A 19713-nucleotide genomic window follows, 5' to 3' on the forward strand; every position below is an offset into this window, starting at 1 on the left:
AACAGCTGATTTTTATGCTGGAAGAAAAGTGCATATACATTTAAAGTAGCAAGATCTCTGCAGATTCAACAGTATGCTAAGTGAAAGAGAGATGCTTTTGTTGCACAATATAATGAATCAGATACATGAGAAGCATAAAAAAAATTTAAAAACATAAGCCTAAGTGTCGGATTGCAGAACAACTCAACTTTTTTTTTTACTATGTTTGATGGGAAACTGTTAGAACCAAATATTGGACTTATCTTGCAGAAACCCAGAGTCAAATATATTCATTACTCATTTGTCTGCATATTATTAAAGTAAACTTAAAATGAGTTTTAATTTCCTTTGTCTACAACAAAGAATGTGCATGTGATTATGAACCATGATATAGCTCAGTTCATGATTTAGCAGTGGCCAAAAGAGTAGTCTACTACATCAGTAGCCCTGAATTTTACTTTCATTCATAGGTCAATAATGAAATTATATATCTATTCAAATAAAGATACCAATGTAAGCTATAGGCAATATAGGTTTAGGAAAAAATGTGCAGTTACTTTCTATATCATCATTATTTTATGTCAGTGAGTTTTTTTTTAACATCTTTATTTAAGTATAATTGCTTTACAACGTTGTGTTAGTTTCTGCTGTATAACAAAGTGAATCAGCTATACATATATCCCCATATCTCCTCTCTCTTGCATCTCTCTCCCAGCCTCCCTATCCCACCCCTCTAGGTGGTCACAGAGCACAGAGATGATCTCCCTGTGCGATGCAGCTGCTTCCCACTAGCTATCTATTTTACATTTGGTAGTGTATATATGTCCATGCCACTCTCTCACTTCGTCCCAGCTTACCCTTCCCCCTCCCCGTGTCCTCAAGTCCATTCTCTATGTCTGCGTCTTTATTCCTGTCCTGCCCCTATGTTCTTCAGAACCCTTTTTTTTTTTTTCTGGATTCCATATATATGTGTTAGCATACAGTATTTGTTTTTGTCTTTCTGACATACTTTACTCTGTATGACAGACTCTAGGTCCATCCACCTCACTACAAATAACTCAGTTTTGTTTCTTTTTATGGCTGAGTAATATTCCATTGTATATATGTGCCACATCTTCTTTATCCATTCATCTGTCGACGGACACTTACGTTGCTTCCATATCCTGGCTATTGTAAATAGAGCTGCGATGAACGTTGTGGTACATATCTCTTTTGGAATTATGGCTTTCTCAGGGTATATGCCCAGTAGTGGGGATTGCTGGGTCGTACGGTAGTTCTATTTTTAGTTTTTTAAGGAACCTTCATACTGTTCTCCATAGTGGCTGTATTAATTTACATTCCCACCAACAGTGCAAGAGGGTTCCCTTTTCTCCACACCCTCTCCAGCATTTATTGTTTGTAGATTTTTTGATGATGGCCATTCTATGTCAGTGAGATTTTAAAAGCAAGTAATGAAAAATTTTATCAGTGTGGTTTCTGGATCAGGTATACGTTTGGTCAAACAAGTCTGATTAACATACAGCTTTTATAGCTGCATATAATTATCAGCTTTCAACTAAACGAGTTAGGAGTGCTATAACTTTTTTTTTTTTTTTTTTTTTTTTTTTTTTGGAATGGGGCTTTCACTGTTTTGGCCTCTCCCGTTGTGGAGCACAGGCTCCAGACGCGCAGGCTCAGCGGTCATGGCTCACGGGCCTAGCCGCTCCGCGACATGTGGGATCTTCCCGGACCGGGGCACGAACCTGTGTCCCCTGCATCGGCAGGCGGACTGTCAACCACTGCGCCACCAGGGAAGCCCAGGAGTGCTATCACTTTGATACTCTTCTTCTAGAATAAAATACCAAATACAATGTCATTTCTCAGACTGCAGATTCTTCCCCTTTCTTACATTTTCATAATGCCATTTTTTTGTCACTCTCCAATTTGAATAATTCCCTGTGTTAGTTTCCTAGAGCTGCCGTAACAAATTACCACTAACTGGGGGGTTCAAGATAACAGGGATTTATTCTCTCACAGTTTTGGGAGCCAGAACTATGAAATCAATGTGTTGGCAGGATTTGTTCCTTCCAGAGACTCTAAGGGAGAATCCGTGGCATGCCTGGCTCCCAGCTTCTGGTAGCTGCTGGCAGTCCTTTGTGTTTCTTATGGCTGTGCATAGCTCACATCTCTGGTTCTGCCTTCATATGGCCTTTCCATCTGTGTCTCTGTGTCTCAAATCTCCTTCTGCCTTTTTCTTATAAGGACTTCCACTGTTGGGTCTAGGATGGCCTCCTTTCGAGCCCCTTAATGTAATTATATCTGCAAAGACTCTTTTTCTAAATAAGGCCACAGTCGCAGGTACCACGGGCCAGGACTTGAGCATATCTTTCTGAGAACCAGTATTCAACACACTACAATCCCTAATGCTCTAGTTTCATGAACTGGTTCAAGTCTAGCCTAAGTTTTATCAGCAGAGAAGTAAGAGAATCAATCACAATGAAATGAATTCTCCATAAAGTCAAATGAATTAAATATAGATAATGGCCTTTTGTTCTGAGGTTACTCCTTAATTTCTTCTTGTAAAAATGTGATGATAATACTAGATGGCAGTTGTTTACAAAAATGTTTTGGGGGACGGGTCACATTTTGGTAAAAACTGTACTAATGTAATAAAGCTCCTAAACGGATTCTTCATGTTTAGGGAAGGCTCTCACCTGGCTCAGCCTGGATTATGTTCCTTGCCCACACTTGAATCAATCGCTGGGACTGTGAGTGAGGTACTGTGATTGACCCACCTTGGGTCACATGACCAGCACTGAGGCTCACACGATAGCCTAGCAGGAGGTGTAGACAAAAATAAAACGTATCGTTAGTCCTCTGCTATTGGGACACTGAGCATTGCTAAAGGGCATCACAAAACCCCTTTGGTTTTGTGCACTACAGATTCATGGGATTCAGTCCCAGGTCTTCACTGATAGTCTGTGGTCCTTTTGCCCATTTTGGTATTGATTTTGTACATTCATTCACTGGGGACCTGCTGAGATGTTGTGCTTGATGCTGAGGATATAACAATAAATAGTTTGCAGGCCCTTCCCACAAATAACCTGTGGGCAAGAATGATTTTAAACATTTAATTAAAATATAACTACACTTACTGGGATATGGGAAAAGTACCATTTGCAGAGATGAAGAAATAACTAACCAAGCTTGGAATAGGTTAAGATTTACAAAGGAAAGGAAAACTGTGGAGTGGGCCTTCTAGGCATAGATAATAAATGAGATGTAAAAAGGCATGGGCGTTTGAAAGGGCACCACATGTTTGCCCTTTAGGATGGTTTAGAAAAAGGATGTGTGGTGGGGAAAGTGCCAAATGAGGCTAGAGGCTACGGAGTGGAACCTAATATGACTTGGATTGCATCTTTTAGCAAGCCTCTTAAATGTCTCCGCAGCCTCCAGATTCCCCTTTTTCAGTCCTGAAAGTTGTTATCAAGTTATTCTTAAGTTTGCTTTGCTCATTTTCCTGCTGAAAAGCTAACATAGGCATTCATGGCCTAAAACATATAGTCTAAGTTTGTCGCTGTGTTTTAGGGTTAGTACAGGTGAAGCTCTTGAGACAATGCTTGGCACATGACAAGGGTCCATTTCATGTTAATTACTCTTGTGCTTGTTGTTAGCCTGGCATTCCTGCACTCTCCAGGCTATTCCAGTTTTTTCTATCATTTCCCACTCTGTCCAAACCAGGCTACTCACTGTTCCCCAAGTATACTCGTTTCTCTCCACCTTTGTTGATCTTCTGTATTATCTTCATGGGTTGGAATTTTAGCCATACTTCAGACTCCCACTCAAAGGTCACCCCATTTCCATTAGTCAGAAGTTATTTCTCCTTTCTTCTCATAGTGTTTTGCTTGAATTTCTTTGATGACATTTAACATGGAGTCTTATACTGTAGTTATTTACGCACATGGCTGTTCTACATCAGCTTGGCTCTAACTGGTTCATTTTTATTTATCTGCTTTCTCTTCTGCCAAAGAATGTTACTGGATATTTTTGATGGGGTCTTTTTGTTGCCTTTTCTTATTGTGAAAGACGGTAATAGATAGGATTGTCTCTAAGAGAGTCATAAAGAAATCTAACAACTTTTTTTTTTTTATTTAAAAATGTATAATTATTGATTAATTTTTTCCCCTGAAATCTTTAACTAATGCACCAAGACAATAAAATGAAATGAGGAGCAAGGAACATTGGAAAGGAGGCAGCAAAATTATAATTGTTTGTAGGAGATATGATTATCTAATTGGAAATATCAATCCAGTTTATTTGTGAGAATGAACTGAAAAACTGTTGGGATTATTTAGAAACTTTAGTGAGGTAGTCATGAATAGACAATACTTTTACAATATGCTTGTTAGAAATATGTATGTGTATGTGTTTGGGGAGAGGACAACAAAATCTGATAGTACTAGCAACAGAAATAGAAAACGCTTGAGAATAATTCCAAGAAATGTTTAGGACTATGAGAATAGACAAACCCAAGAATTACTGAATGGTGTGGAAGAAAACTTAAATAAGTGGAAAAATATATCAAGTTCCTTGGGACTTCTTAATATTGTGAAACAAGCTAATCTACCAATTTAAGACAAGCTCAATTAAAATTTCTGTGTTTTTTAATTTATTTATCATTAGACCTTGAAAATGGTTCTAAAATTCATCTAGCAGACTAGAGACTTTTGAAAAAGGCCATTCAGGGTGGGAATAGTCCTACTCACTGTTAAACTATATTACACAGCTATATTTAAAATAGCATAGAAAAGGTGCAGGGGTAGGGGCACAGGTTAATAATTTAGAGGAAAAAGTCCAGAAATAGACCCAAGGAAATGAAAGCATTTAATATTGTAACCATGGCTTTTACAATGAACAAAGAAAAGTTGAATTATTTCATAAATGGCATTAGGACGACTGGCTAACTTTGGAAAAAAATGATTTTATAGTACCAGAACACCATATGTTCAGGTATCTTCTAAATATCAGTGGCTTAAAGCAGTGACAACTATTTTATTATCTCTCACAGTTTATGTGGGTCAGAAATTTGGGAAGGACACAGATGAGTGGGTCTGGCTCAGGTTCTCTCTGGCAGTTGCAGTCAAACGGTGGTGCTTGGATCTGGAATAGTTGGGTATCGAAGCAACTGGACTCTTCCCCAGCATCTCCAGTCTCAGGGCCTCTTGATATGATTTCTCCTTATTAGCTAGTCTGGGCTTCTTCACAGCATGGAAACCTCGGGGGCTAAGATTGCTTACTTTTTTTTTAAACTGGAATTTAGTTGACGTACAATATTATGGAAGTTATAGCTGTACAATATAGTGACTCACAATTTTTAAAGGTTATACTCCATTTATAGTTATTATAAAATATTGGCTATAGTCCCCATGTTGTACAATATATCCTTGCAACTTATTTTATACCTAATAGTTTGTACCTCTTAATCCCCTACCCCTGTATTGCCTCTCTCCCTTTCCCTCTCCCCACTGGTAACCACCAGTTTGTTCTCTATATCAGTGAGTCTGCTTCTTTTTTGTTATATTCACTAATTTGTTGTACTTTTTAGGTTCCACATATAAATAATATTATACAGTATTTGTCTTTCTCTGTATGACTTATTTCACTTAGCATAATGCTCTCCAAGTCCACCCATGATGCTGCAAATGGCAAAATTTTTATTCTTTTTCATGGCTGAGTAATATTCCATTATATATATATATATATATATATAATCACATCTTCTTTATCCATTCATCTGTTGATGGACACTTAGATTGCTTCCATAAAGATTGCTTACTTTTTTGGCATAAAGAATTATTTATTGACATTAAAGTTTTACACATCAGTGTATTATAAGGGTCTTTCACACTGTGGAGATTAAACTGACATTTAGTGATTATAGAATTTTATACTGCTATAGTGATGGGTGACATAGATTTTTGCATGCTCTGGGAGCATACTTTAACCTTAAGGGTCTACATGTAATGTTCACCCCTGCCCCCCCGCTGTACAAACCATGCTGACATGTCAGTCAGTGAGTGGAGATTTTTGTTTTAATATCTCTGATTTATTATGATTAGTAATTGGTTACATTGGATTCCTTAAAAATATTTAGGATTGTGCTTTAGGTTAAAAAGATAAACATAAATGTTTTATTGAATATGAAAATATGTAGTATATCAGTCTAAAAACAAAATATTACCCCAATAATTATTTTTTTAAAAATGAATGTTTCTTTTAATTGTGGGAAAGGGAAAAAAGTGTTCGGAAGGTTCTAGGTGTGAAGGCATTTTTATTTTCAGTTTCCCAGAGCTGTAAAAGTTATTAGATTATGTTCAGACTGCTAACAATAACACATTGGCTGAAGTCTTAAGAGCAAGTATTACAGCAAGCAACACAGAAGTCGAATTCCTTTAGTGACTGAGCTGTGGAAGTCACGTAGTATCTCTTCTGCCACATTCTATTGGTTAACACTGAAAGACAAGCCCATCCAGGTTCAAGGGTAGGGGCCATCGACCCAGTTTCCTGATGGGAAGATAGTCAATGTCATTGTGAGTAGAGCATGTGGGATGGGAGATATTGTTCCAGCCATCTTTGGAAAATACAGTTTGCCACATTCTGTAACTTGTTGCTGATTGAAACCTCATAGAATAATCTGGGGGAAAGTTTCCTCATCTCTCTACTCTGAGAGCCAGCATCATAGATCCATGTTTTTCAAACTTCAGCATGTTTCAGAATCACCTGGAGGGCTTCTTAGAACACAGATTTCTGGATCCCACCCCAGAGTTTCTGATTCATTATGTTCTAGGGGTAGGAGGGTGACAATTTACATTTCTCATAAATTCCAAGGTGATGCTGATGCCACCAGTCTGAGGACCACTTTTGGAGAACCATTATTCTAGATGATAGCATTTGTTCTTTGCTTACTACTGTCCCTTAGATGAATACTGTGGGTCATGTTAAAGCAGCTTTTTTCCATGTATTGAATCACTCTTCAGAATTATTCTAGACCCCATCTGCATTCATGGTTGGCCTGATTAGAGGGCTGACAAAATTAAGAGGAATTTTCAGTCTTTGTGAGTCTTAGTGGGCTAGTCTGCATCCCTCCCTTCTGGAGTGACAAAGATTCTTGAGTTTTTGGTGGAAGGGAATATCACAGAAGATAATTGTTGTTTTCTGACCACTTTAAAAAATTTTTGCCTCAGGTGCCAATGATGAAACTTCTTTACCCAGGGGGCTGCTGATAGCCTAAGACAAGTTCTATTCACATAGGTATGGATGACATCCTTGTAGGGTCCTGTGTGACAAAGGTTTCTTTATTGCCAAACACTCTTTATCAAGTCAGCATAGTGACCTGAGAAACAAATTAGAAGAGGCAGTCTGAAATTGAAATATTCTTATAATCTCCTTTCATGGCTTAAAAATTTCAAGTATGATTAATCCATGTGGGGGAACCCGAGTTTAGCTGTAAAATAAGAAAAAGAGGACAGATTGTACAATATAGTCTCCTGAATTTGGTGTTGATTTCTTGGAGGCTCAGCATTCAGAGGACATCTGGAGATATATTTTCTCTAGTTTTGCAACCCAAGGTTAACAACTCTGAATTTTGTAGAAACCAGGATTCTCTGACAGTAAAACTTATGCACAGTTGACTTAAACACTCAAACCAAATAAATCAGGCACAGAGGGGCGTCTTTTCCCATGACTGTACAAGGACAGCTCTGATACTTGTCTGTGTTAATCTAGGATTATATTCCTGTCTAGTTGGACTAGATAAAAAGTTGTTCACCTTTTTTTTAAAAGGAGGAATAATTTCTAACCTCAAGTTATAGAGCTATTAGCTTAATAGAAATGTATCTCCTACCTATTTGCCTATCTATTATCTATCTATCTATATCTATCTATCTATCTATCTATCTATCTACCTGCCTTACTATATTCAGCAAAATGAACTCAGTAAGATATAGATATAAAATATCTTAATTTTCTCCTATAATTGACTTTAAACATATTCAGTTGAATTGCCCTTTTTCACCCCATATCTACAATTGGACAGATCCCATTGTTTTCTAGTCTCTTCTAGGTATACAAAGTTCAGTTTAATGATTCTATCTTTCACTCAATTCAAAGCACTACCTATTCTCTAATTTGCCCTTGACCAGGGAGTGATCCTTGCTAGGGAAGGGGGAGGAGCCTATCTTCTTCCTTCCCCTCTTTTCTGGGCTACTGTGTATCCTTTGGGGTGTTCAGGTCTGGCAAGAAGAATGGGAAAAGGGGAAATTAAGTAGCACTGCTATGGTCCTCCCTTGATAGCTTCTGTATAACAAGTACTCAAATCCTGGCTTCCCTATAGGATGTGTGTGTTTGTTCTTCAAGGGCTACATGGGAGAGTCTTCACTGCATCATCCTGACATGGGACATGGACTCCTGCGAGACCTCTTCCATTTCCTATCAGCCTTGGACCCCAGTGGTACAGCCTAGAGCCTCTCACTGCTGGGGTTCCCTTGTCTGTCAGGCAGCCGCTTTAGTTATCTTCTGTGGTGTTCCCTCCCACTGGAAACTCAAGCATCCTCAAATCCTTGCCGCTTCCAGTGGTAGGGGTGCAGGCTAGTGTACTGACCCTGCTCCCTCATTTTGCTTTATTTCATTCTAATTCCTTTGCCCCCATCCACCTAGGCATGGGTGCAGATCACCTCATGTGCTATGTAAGTAGATATCCCATTGGGAATTGTGATACTAGTCTATCTTCTTTGCAAGCATTTCCCATCCCTACAAGTGGCTTTTACCTCTATCATTCTCAAAGGTCCCTTTTCATAACAAATACTTTGTATTTCCCTCTTTTTCTTTTATTATGAAATGAAATTCAGAGATAATAAAATATCATAAAGGAACATATTTTAATTAAAAAAAGAACATAATTTAAAAAGAGCAATATGATACTTTAACTATAAATAAAGGAAAAAGAAATGTAATTTATAATAAAATAACGTGTAATACATATTAATATGTAAGTGCTCAAGCACGATTATACTAGAAAACATAATGAAGTAGTCAGATGCTTGCAGCTACTTATGATGAATACTTGGATTAAAGATAAAAAAAGTCAGAAGCCATTCTGTATACAGGCAGGAAAATTAAAGGGCAGAGAAGCAAGGGAACCCTAATTAAAACTAGTGAAATGTTAAGTAATGATAACCTGACTTATATGTAAATGATAAGAGAAAAAGGGAAGAGCCTTTGACAACGTACGATAAGAATGCCATGGCAAATTACAAACTGTCAAATGGAGAAAATGAATTAGCGAGGAGCTAGTCTTAGTTATAAGTGTAATGTAAAAATAATTTCTTGCATATGACATAGGTTGGGTCAGTGATGAAATAACAAATAAAACATATTTCCTATCTTGAAATGCTACCACATGTCCAAGCATGTATTCGGTAGTTGAATGTCTGGTAAGACATGTTAAAAGTATGGAGGTGTGAAGCGAATCTTCATTGCATGGGACTCTCCCTTGCTTTGAGGATGTCTGGCACACCTGGCTTTTTCCCACCAAATGCCTGAAGTGTCCCACAAACATAGCAAGAACAACCAAAAAACAAAAACCTCTCAAAATTTTCAGAATGCTCCCTTGTGGGAAACGTGTCTTAAAACCGTTTTTTGTTTTTTTTTAAAATTAAGGCAGATTATCTCTTTGATGTACCCCAGTAGGAACTGCTTTTGCTGAATTAAGCTTTAGTATGGTGCCACTGGTGTACCCTGAAACTTGACACTGCATTTTCAACAAATGTAGTATTGAGGATGCTATTCATATTACAGAGGGTCTTCTATGCAGGAAATAAGATGTATTTCTTTGTGACTCAATACTGGGATACTTCAGCTTCTCTTGAGTACTATTCACTTTGAGTCATGTACTACTCATGTTTTCTTCTTTGTGTTGGGCAAATGAAAGCTTAGAGTCAAATTTTTGACCTATGTTCACAAGCTGATGGGATGGCATAGAATGCCTTGTATGTACTAATTTCGTTCTTAATTTTTAACTTATTCTCTACTGTCTTTCCTCTTTTACTTTTATCGCTTCATGAATGTATCTTTTTTTAAAATAAATTTATTTGTTTATTTTCAGCTGCGTTGGGTCTTCATTGCTGCCCACGGACTTTCTCTAGTCGTGGCGAGCGGGGGCTACTCTTTGTTGTGGTGCACGGGCTTCTCGTTGCGGTGGCTTCTCTTGTTGCGGAGCACGGGCTCTAGGCGTGTGGGCTTCAGTAGGTGTGGCATGTGGGCTCAGTAGTTGTGGCTCGTGGGCTGTAGAGCACAGGCTCAGTAGTTGTGGTGCACGGGCTTAGTTGTTCCACGGCATGTGGGATCTTCCTGGACCAGGGCTCGAACCCATGTCCCCTGCATTGGCAGGCGGATTCTTAACCACTGTGCCACCAGGGAAGCCCCCTGTATCTGTTTTTAAAATAAACATTTTTCCCCCTTGGGACAAAATAACTCAAAATTACCAGTTTTAAGATTGCGGACTGAACACATACTGTAATCTCCCTGTCCTTGCACCAAATCCCTTCATAACTATGAAGATAAGATAAGAAAGGCAGCTTTGGTGGACCAGAAGGTGTGAGGATGGAAACCATTAAAAAGCTTGGGACCTTTGCAGGTGATGTCTACCCGAGAAAGGACCATAGAATGCAGAGCCCAGGGATAATGGGTGTGGTGCTGTGGGGAGGCCAGCTGGTCAGACTGATTTTTCAATATCACCTAATATTCCACAACAGTTGTTATATGTCACCAACTGGACTTCGGTGAATGCAAAGTATTATTTTTGCTTGGAATTTGGTGTCAGAACATCAAGACCACGTGGTTCCCCAGTGGAAGGTTGTTAGGAGGGATTACTTTTTTTGTGTAGTATTAAGTTCTGTGTCCTTAGGAAAGAGTGTATTTCTCTGTAGATTTTCGTCACACTGGTGGTTTCCCTAGATTACTGTCATGAGTTGCTCAGACAAAGATAGCAATCAATAAGCTTTACTAGAGGAACAACAAAACTGACTGATAGGATGGAGCGTCATACTAATGAAGATTTTGCAGAATATGTATCTTATAAGCCATCTTAAAATATTAAGGTGGGTCATAAACAATATTAATGGTGTGATTATTAGTTATATCTCTCCGCTAATGCAACTACATATAATGGTTACGTTTTACTCATCTTCATTCTTTTTAAAAATCCTGTTAGCTCCCTCAGCATTTAATTCTAATGTTTATTCTGTTTTGTTTATTAATGCTAGGTATAAGTAATTTTAGGTTTTCTTTGATATTAATAATTTCCACTGAATTTAAGTCAACTTTCCTATTCCTATTGGTAATTCTGTGTAAGAAATTCTGCAAAGAAATACACCTCTTCCTAGTGAATAATAATGTAACAATAGGCTGTGTGTCATATAGCAAAATGATGCAATTGACCAACTGTATCAGGAAATGTTCTTTGAAATCTGAATTACTCTGCTGGCTGTAGCTAGGGAGGAAGTCTTGTTGTAAAAAGAAATTTCTCGCTGTGAAGTCTGCTGGCTCAGGGAAGGACTGAATGTGCGACCTTAGCCTCCCCGCCCCCAATAAGCATCACACCCTCTAACCAAGTGAATTGCTTATATAACATTTATTGCTAGTACATACAATAATCTATTCTTTATTAAAAGCCTGATGCCAACAGCTTTCTGCATAGCGTTAATTTGGCTCCAACTGTCTTGGGAGGTAGGGAAAAAAAGCCTGTGGAAGACAGAAGACAGCCAGGAAACAGGAATGCATAATAGGATGAAGTGTAAGTTAGCTTTAAACACAGGCACTGAAATTCATTCAAAAGCTTTTTGTCTTGGTTTAGAAAAAACAGCTGTGTTCGTTTCCTTATGTAAAAGGTGAGTTATTAAGTATTTAATGTAGTAATATATGAAAATTTAAGTGTATTGTGTCTTTTTTTTTTTGCGGTACGCGGGCCTCTCACTGTTGTGGCCTCTCCCGTTGTGGAGCACAGGCTCCGGACGCGCAGGCTCAGCGGCCATGGCTCACGGGCCCAGCCGCTCCGCGGCATGTGGGATCTTCCCAGACCGGGGCACGAACCCGTGTCCCCTGCATCGGCAGGCGGACTCTCAACCACTGCGCCACCAGGGAAGCCCTGGGTCTTTTTTTTATAACATCTTTATTGGAGTATAATTGCTTCACAATTGTGTGTTAGTTTGTGCTGTATAAAAAAGTGAATCACCTACACATGTACATATGTCCCCATATCTCGTCCCTCTTGCGTCTCCCTCCCACCCTCCCTATCCCACCCCTCTAGGTGGTCACAAAGCACTGAGCTGATCTCCCTGTGCTATGCGGCTGCTTCCCACTAGCTATCTGTTTTACATTTGGTAGTGTATATATGTCTATGCCACTTTCTCACTTCATCCCAGCTGACCCTTCCCCCTCCGCGTGTCCTCAAGTCCATTCTCTATGTCTGTGTCTTTATTCCTGTCCTGCCCTGAGGTTCTTCAGAATCATTTTTTTTTAGATTCCATATATATGTATTAGCATACGGTATTTGTTTTTCTCTTTCGGACTTACTTCACTCTGTATGACAGACTCTAGGTCCATCCACCTCACTACAAGTAACTCGATTTCGTTTCTTTTTATGGCTGAGTAATATTCCATTGTATATATGTGCCACATCTTCTTTATCCATTCATCTGTCGATGGACACTTACGTTGCTTCCATATCCTGGCTATTGTAAATAGAGCTGCGATGAACGTTGTGGTACATGACACTTTTTGAATTATGGCTTTCTCAGGGTATATGCCCAGTAGTGGGATATGCTGGGTTGTATGGTAGTTCTATTTTTAGTTTCTTAAGGAACTTCCATACTGTTCTCCATAGTGGCTGTATCAATTTACATTCCCACCAACAGTACAAGAGGGTTTTCTTTTCTCCACACCCTCTCCAGCATTTACTGTTTGTAGATATTTTGATGATGACCATTCTGAGTGGTGTGAGGTGATACCTAATTGTAGTTTTGATTTGCATTGCTCTAATGATTAGTGATGTTGAGCATCCTTTCATGTGTTTGTTGGTAATCTGTATATCTTCTTTTGAGAAATGTCTGTTTAGGTTTTCTGCCCATTTTTGGATTGGGGTGTTTGTTTGTTTATTTGATATTGAGCTGCATGAGCTGCTTGTATATTTTGGAGATTAATCCTTTGTTAGTTGCTTCATTTGCAATTATTTTCTCCCATTCTGAGGGATGTCTTTTTGTCTTGTTTATGGTTTCCTTTGCTGTGCAAAAGCTGTTAAGTTTCAATAGGTCCCATTTGTTAATTTTTGGTTTTATTTCCATTTCTCTAGGAGGTGGGTCAAAAAGGATCTTGCTGTGATTTATGTCATACAGTGTTCTGGTTTTTCCTCTAAGAGTTTTATAGTGTCTGGCCTTACATTTAGTTCTTTAATCCATTTGGAGTTTATTTTTGTGTATGGCATTAAGGAGTGTTCTAATTTCATTCTTTTACATGTAGCTGTCCAGTATTCCCAGCACCAGTTATTGAAGAGGCTGTCTTTTCTCCATTGTATAGTCTTTCCTTCTTTATCAAAAATAAGGTGATCATACACGTGTGGGTTTATCTCTGAGCTTTCTATCCTATTCCATTGATCTATATTTCTGTTTTTGTGCCAGTACCATACTGCCTTGATTACTGCAGCTTTGTAGTATAGTCTCAAGTCCAGGAGCCTGCTTCCTCCAGCTCTGTTTTTCATTCTCAAGATTGCTTTGGCTATTTGGGGTCTTCTCTATTTCCATACAAATTATGAAATTTTGTGTTCTAGTTCTGTGAAAAATGCCATTGGTAGTTTGATCGGGATTGCATTGAATCTGTAGATTGCTTTGGGTAGTATAGTCATTTTCACAATGTTGATTCTTCCAATCTGAGAACATGGTATATCTCTCTATCTGTTTGTATCATCTTTAACTTCTTTCATCAGTGTCTTCTAGTTTTCTGCATACAGGTCTTTTGTCTCCTTAAGTAGGTTTATTCCTAGGTATTTTGTTCTTTTTGTTGCAGCGGTAAATGGAAGTGTTTCCTTAATTTCACTTTCAGATTTTTCATCATTAGTGTATAGGAATGCAAGAGATTTCTGTGCATTAATTTTGTGTCCTGCTACTTTACCAAATTCATTGATTAGCTCTAGTAATTTTCTGGTAGGGTCTTTAGGAGTCTCTAAGTATACTTTCATGTCATCTGCAAACAGTGACAGCTTTACTTCTCTTCCGATTTAGATTCCTTTTATTTCTTTTTCTTCTGTGATTGCTGTGGCTAAAACTTCCAAAACTATGTTGAATAATAGTGGTACGAGTGGACAACCTTGTCTTGTTCCTGATCTTAGAGGAAATGGTTTCAGTTTTTCACCATTGAGAACGATGTTGGCTATGGGTTTGTCATATATGACCTTTATTATGTTGAGGTAAGTTCCCTCTGTGCCTATTTTCTGGATGATTTTTATCATAAATGGGTGTTGAATTTTGTCAGAAGCTTTTTCTGCATCTATTGAGATGATCATATGGTTTTTCTCCTTCAATTTGTTAATATGGTGTATCACATTGATTGATTTGCATATATTGAAGATCCTTGCATTCCTGGGATAAGCCCCACTTGATCATGGTGTATGGTCCTTTTAATGTGCTGTTGGATTCTGTTTCCTAGTATTTTGTTGAGGATTTTTGCATCTATGTTCATCAGTGATACTGGTCTGTAGTTTTCTTTTTTTGTGACATCTTTGTCTGGTTTTGGTATCAGGGTGATGGTGGCCTCGTAGAATGAGTTTGGGAGTGTTCCTCCCTCTGCTATATTTTGGAAGCGTTTGAGAAGGATAGGTGTTACCTCTTCTCTAAATGTTTGATAGAATTCTCCTGTGAAGCCATCTGGTCCTAGGGTTTTGTTTTTTGGAAGATTTTTAATCACAGTCTCAATTTCAGTGATTGGTCGGTTTATATTTTCTATTTCTTCCTGGTTCAGTCTCAGAAGGTTGTGCTCTTCTAAGAATTTGTCCATTTCTTCCAGGTTGTCCATTTTATTGGCATATAGTTGCTTGTAGTAATCTCTCATGATCCTTTGTATGTCTGCAGTGTCAGGTGTTACTGCTCCTTTTTCATTTCTAATTCTAGTGATTTGAGTTTTCTCCCTGTTTTTCTTGATGAGTCTGGCTAATGGTTTATCTATTTTGTTTATCTTCTCAAAGAACCAGCTTTTAGTTTTATTGATATTCGCTATTTTTTCCTTCATTTCTTTTTCATTTATTTCTGATCTGATCTTTATGATTTCTTTCCTTCTGCTAACCTTGGGGTTTTTTTGTTCTTCTTCAGTAATTGCTTTAGGTGTAAGTTTAGTTTATTTATTTGAGATGTTTCTTGTTTCTTGAGGTTGGCTGGTATTGCTATAAACTTCCGTCTTAGAACTGCTTTTGCTGCATCCTGTAGATGTTGGTTTGTCTTTTTTTCATTGTCATTTGTTTCAAGGTATTTTTTGATTTCTTCAGTGATCTCTTAGTTATTTAGTAGTGTATTGTTTAGCTTCCATGTGTTTGTTTTTTTTAACAGATGTTTTCCTGTAGTTGATGCCTAGTCTCATAGTGTTGTGGTCAGAAAAGACACTTGATAGGATTTCAATTTTCTTAAATTTACCAAGGCCTGATTCGTGACCCAGGATATGATCTATCCTGGAGAATGTTCCATGAGCACTTGAGAAGAAAGTGTATTCTGTTGTTTTGGATGGAATGTCCTATAAATATCAATTAAGTCCATCTTGTTTAATGTGTCATTTAAAGCTTGTGTTTCCTTATTTATTTTCATTTTGGATGATCTGTCCATTGGTGAAAGTGGGGTGTTAAAGTCCCCTACTATGATTGTGTTCCTGTCGATTTCCCTTCTGTGGCTGTTAGCATTTGCGTTATATATAGAGGTGCTCCTTTGTTGGGTGCATAAATATTTACAATTGTTATATCTTCTTGTTGGATTGATCCCTTCATCATTATGTAGTGTCCTTCTTTGTCTGTTGTAATAGTCTTTATTTTAAAGTCTATTTTGTGTGATATGAGAATTGCTACTCCAGCTTTCTTTTGATTTCCATTTGCATGGAATATCTTTTTCCATCCCCTCACTTTCAGTCTGTATGTGTCCCTAGGTCTGAAGTGGGTCTCTTGTAGACAGCATATATACGGGTCTTGTTTTTGTATCCATTCAGCCTGTCTGTGTCTTTTGGTGCGAGCACTGAATCCATTTACATTTAAGGTAATTATTAATATGTATGTTCCTATAACCATTTTCTTCATTGTTTTATGTTTGTTATTGTAGGTCTTTTCCTTCTCTTGTGTTCCCTGCCTAGAGAAGTTCCTTTAGCATTTGCTGTAAACCTGGTTCGGTGGTGCTGAATTCTCTTAGCTTTTGCTTGTTTGTAAAGGTTTTAATTTCTCTGTCGAATTGGAATGAGATCCTTGCTGGTAAGAGGAATCTTGGTTGTAGGTTTTTCCCTACATTACTTTAAATATGTCTTGCCACTGCCTTCTGGCTTGCAGAGTTTCTGCTGAAAGATTAGCTGTTAACCTTATGGTGATTCCTGTGCATGTTATTTGTTTTTCCCTTGCTGCTTTTAATATTTTTTCTTTGTATTTAATTTTTGATAGTTTGATTAATATGTATCTTGGAGTGTTTCTCCTTGGATTTATCCTTTGTGGGACTATCTGCAGTTCCTGGACTTGATTGACTATTTTCTTTCCCATATTAGGGAAGTTTTCAACTATAATCTCTTCAAATATTTTCTCAGTCCCTTTCTCTTCTTCTTCTGGGATCCCTATAATTTAATGTTGTCCCAGAGGTCTCTGAGAGTGTCCTCATTTCTTTTCATTCTTTTTTCTTTATTCTGCTCTGCGGTAGTTATTTCCACTATTTTATCTTCCCAGGCACTTTTCCCTTCTTCTGCCTCAGTTATTCCGGTATTGATTCCTTCTAGAGAATTTTTAATTTCATTTATTTTGTTGTTCATCATTGTTTGTTTGCTCTTTATTTCTTCTAGGTCCTTGTTAGATGTTTCTTGTATTTTCTCCATTCTATTTCCAAGATTTTGGATCATCTTTCCTGTCATTACTCTGAATTCCTTTTCAGGTAGACTGCCTATTTCCTTTTCATTTGTTTGGTCTGGTGAGGTCTTACCTTCCTCCTTCATATGCTGTGTGTTTCTCTTGTCTTCTCATTTTGCTTAACTTACTGTGTTTGGGGTGTCCTTCTTGCAGGCTGCATGTTTGTAGTTTCCGTTGTTTTTGTTGTCTGCCCCCCGTGGGTAAGGATGGTTCAGTGGGTTCTGTAGGCTTCCTGGTGGAGAGGTCTGGTGCCTGTGTTCTGGTGGATGAGGCTGGATCTTGTTTCTGGTGGGCAGGAACATGTTTGGTAGTGTGTTTTGGTGTGTCTGTGACCTTATTATGATTTTAGGCAGCCTCTCTGCTAATGGGTGGCCTTGTGTTTCTGTGTTGCTAGTTGTTTGGCATAGGGTGCCCAGCACTTCAGCTTGCTGGTTGTTGAGTGGAGCTGCATCTTATCATTGAGATGGAGATCTCTGGGAGAGCTCTCGCCATTTGATATTACGTGGAGCCAGGAGGTCTCTGGTGGACCAGTGTCCTGATCTTGGCTCTCCCACCTCAGAGGCACAGGCCTGAAACCTGGCCAGAGCACCAAGACCCTGTCAGCCACACGGCTCAGAAGAAAAGAGCAAAAAATAAAGGAAGGAAGAAAGAAAGGGAAGATAAAATAAACTAAAGTAGTTATGAAAGTGAAAAATAAAAAATTATTAAAAATTAAAAAGTAATTAAAAAAAGAAAGAAAGAAGAGAGCAACCAAACCTAAAAAACAAATCTACCAGTGATAACAAGTGCTACAAACTACACACACACAGACAAAATCGACAGAACCCTATGACGAATGGTAAAAGCAAATCTATACAGGCAAAATCACACAAAGAAGCATACACATACACACTCAGAAAAAGTGAAAAAGAAAAAAATATATATCTATTAAAAAAAAAGGAAGAGAGCAACGAAATCAATAAATAAATCTACCAATGATGATAAAGTCTAAATACTAAAGTAAGATAAACGTAAAACCAGAAACAAATTAGATGCAGAAAATTAACCTGTAGTCTACAGTTGTTCCCGAAGTCCACTCACTCAATTTTGGGATGATTCGTTGTCTACTCAGGTATTCCAGAGATACAGGGTACATCATACTCATAAAGCATGGAGAGTGCTTTAAGGGTTGTCACATGAGCAGTGATGATGTGGATGCTACCTGCAGAGCAGTCCACCTTGGCCTGTGAATGGGTATGATGAGCATCTCAATCGTGACCAAGATCTTTCCTCCTAAGAGAGCAATGGGAGCTCTTTAAAATGACTGACAGTGCTGACCATGGCAAGTGGGGGCCCAGAGGTAGAGCTGGTTTGATATAATAAGGAAAGGTGACATTTCTTAGCACTTTGAGCATGAGGGGCAATGATTACACTATCATGCACACCTACCTTGTTCACTCCTGAGAGTTTCTAGAGGAATTGGTACAAAGGTGTGGAAACGGTCCTTTTATTTTCTGAAAACTCTTTAAAAAAGGGCCAATTGATTTTAACTGCAGTGTATTTGAAGCGAAAGTTATATTAATAAATATAAGTCAAATAGAAATTACTTCTACTTAGTAGAAATTCAAGTTGCAATCTACAACTTATCATGTAAAACAGACTGTAAACCTCATTGCTGATTTGTGAATTTCCAGAGACCAACTAGTAATTGTTTGACTTACAGTTCTAAAGAATGTACCTAAGTGACAAATAGAATCATCATTTAAATATGCTGAGGCTGGCATAACTGAATTTGTTATGGAGTTGGTATAAACTATTTAAAAATACTCTAAAATGGACGACAAACATAACCTCTGATTGAATTAGCACATGCTTCAGAAACTGCAGATTTTTCTTATAATTCTATCAAGAAATAATTAGCTGAAAAGATGACAATGGAATTTAAGATTAATGATAACATCAATAAGCTATTTGAACTCAATAGGCTAGGAAGGAACACATGGAACACAGCAATTAAGCACATTTGGTTTAAATAAAGCACTCTTACTTGCCAGGAAAATTACCCACTGCGTTTATGTTTCCGTTGGGAAATATTTCCTGGGATTGGGACAACCAAAGCATTTCAAAAACAATGGGAACAATAACCGAGTTAAAAATACTTCAGAAAGAAAGAAGAAAGCCCTCCTGGCCATTATTATCTTAAATTCTTAGTAAAATAACAGAGCGGATATTAAGAAAAAAAAAGTATTATATATGCATCAAGAGAGCAGTGAAAGCCTGGGTGATAAACAGCATGGGCTCATACAGAACAGATCATGCCAGACATATTCAATTGCATTCCTTTGATCAAATTACAAAGTAGATGAAAGGAATTCAGTAGGTATATCTGGACTTTACTGAATCATTTGATTTATGCCTTATGAAACGTACTTAAAATTTTAATTAAAATTAGCTTACCTATTTACACTAACACATAGCCTCAAAAGAACTCATAAATTAAAAAAAGGAAGATGAGATTTAGCAGCAAAATATATGAGTTAAAGAAGAGGGGGGTGGAAAGCTCCAAAATGGGCACTGGAGAAACAATTCATCCC

Source organism: Aethalodelphis obliquidens, unplaced genomic scaffold (genome assembly GCF_003676395.1).
Source record: "Aethalodelphis obliquidens isolate GAN/ISIS:26980383/991018 unplaced genomic scaffold, ASM367639v1 scaffold8, whole genome shotgun sequence".
NCBI lineage: Eukaryota > Metazoa > Chordata > Mammalia > Artiodactyla > Delphinidae > Aethalodelphis > Aethalodelphis obliquidens.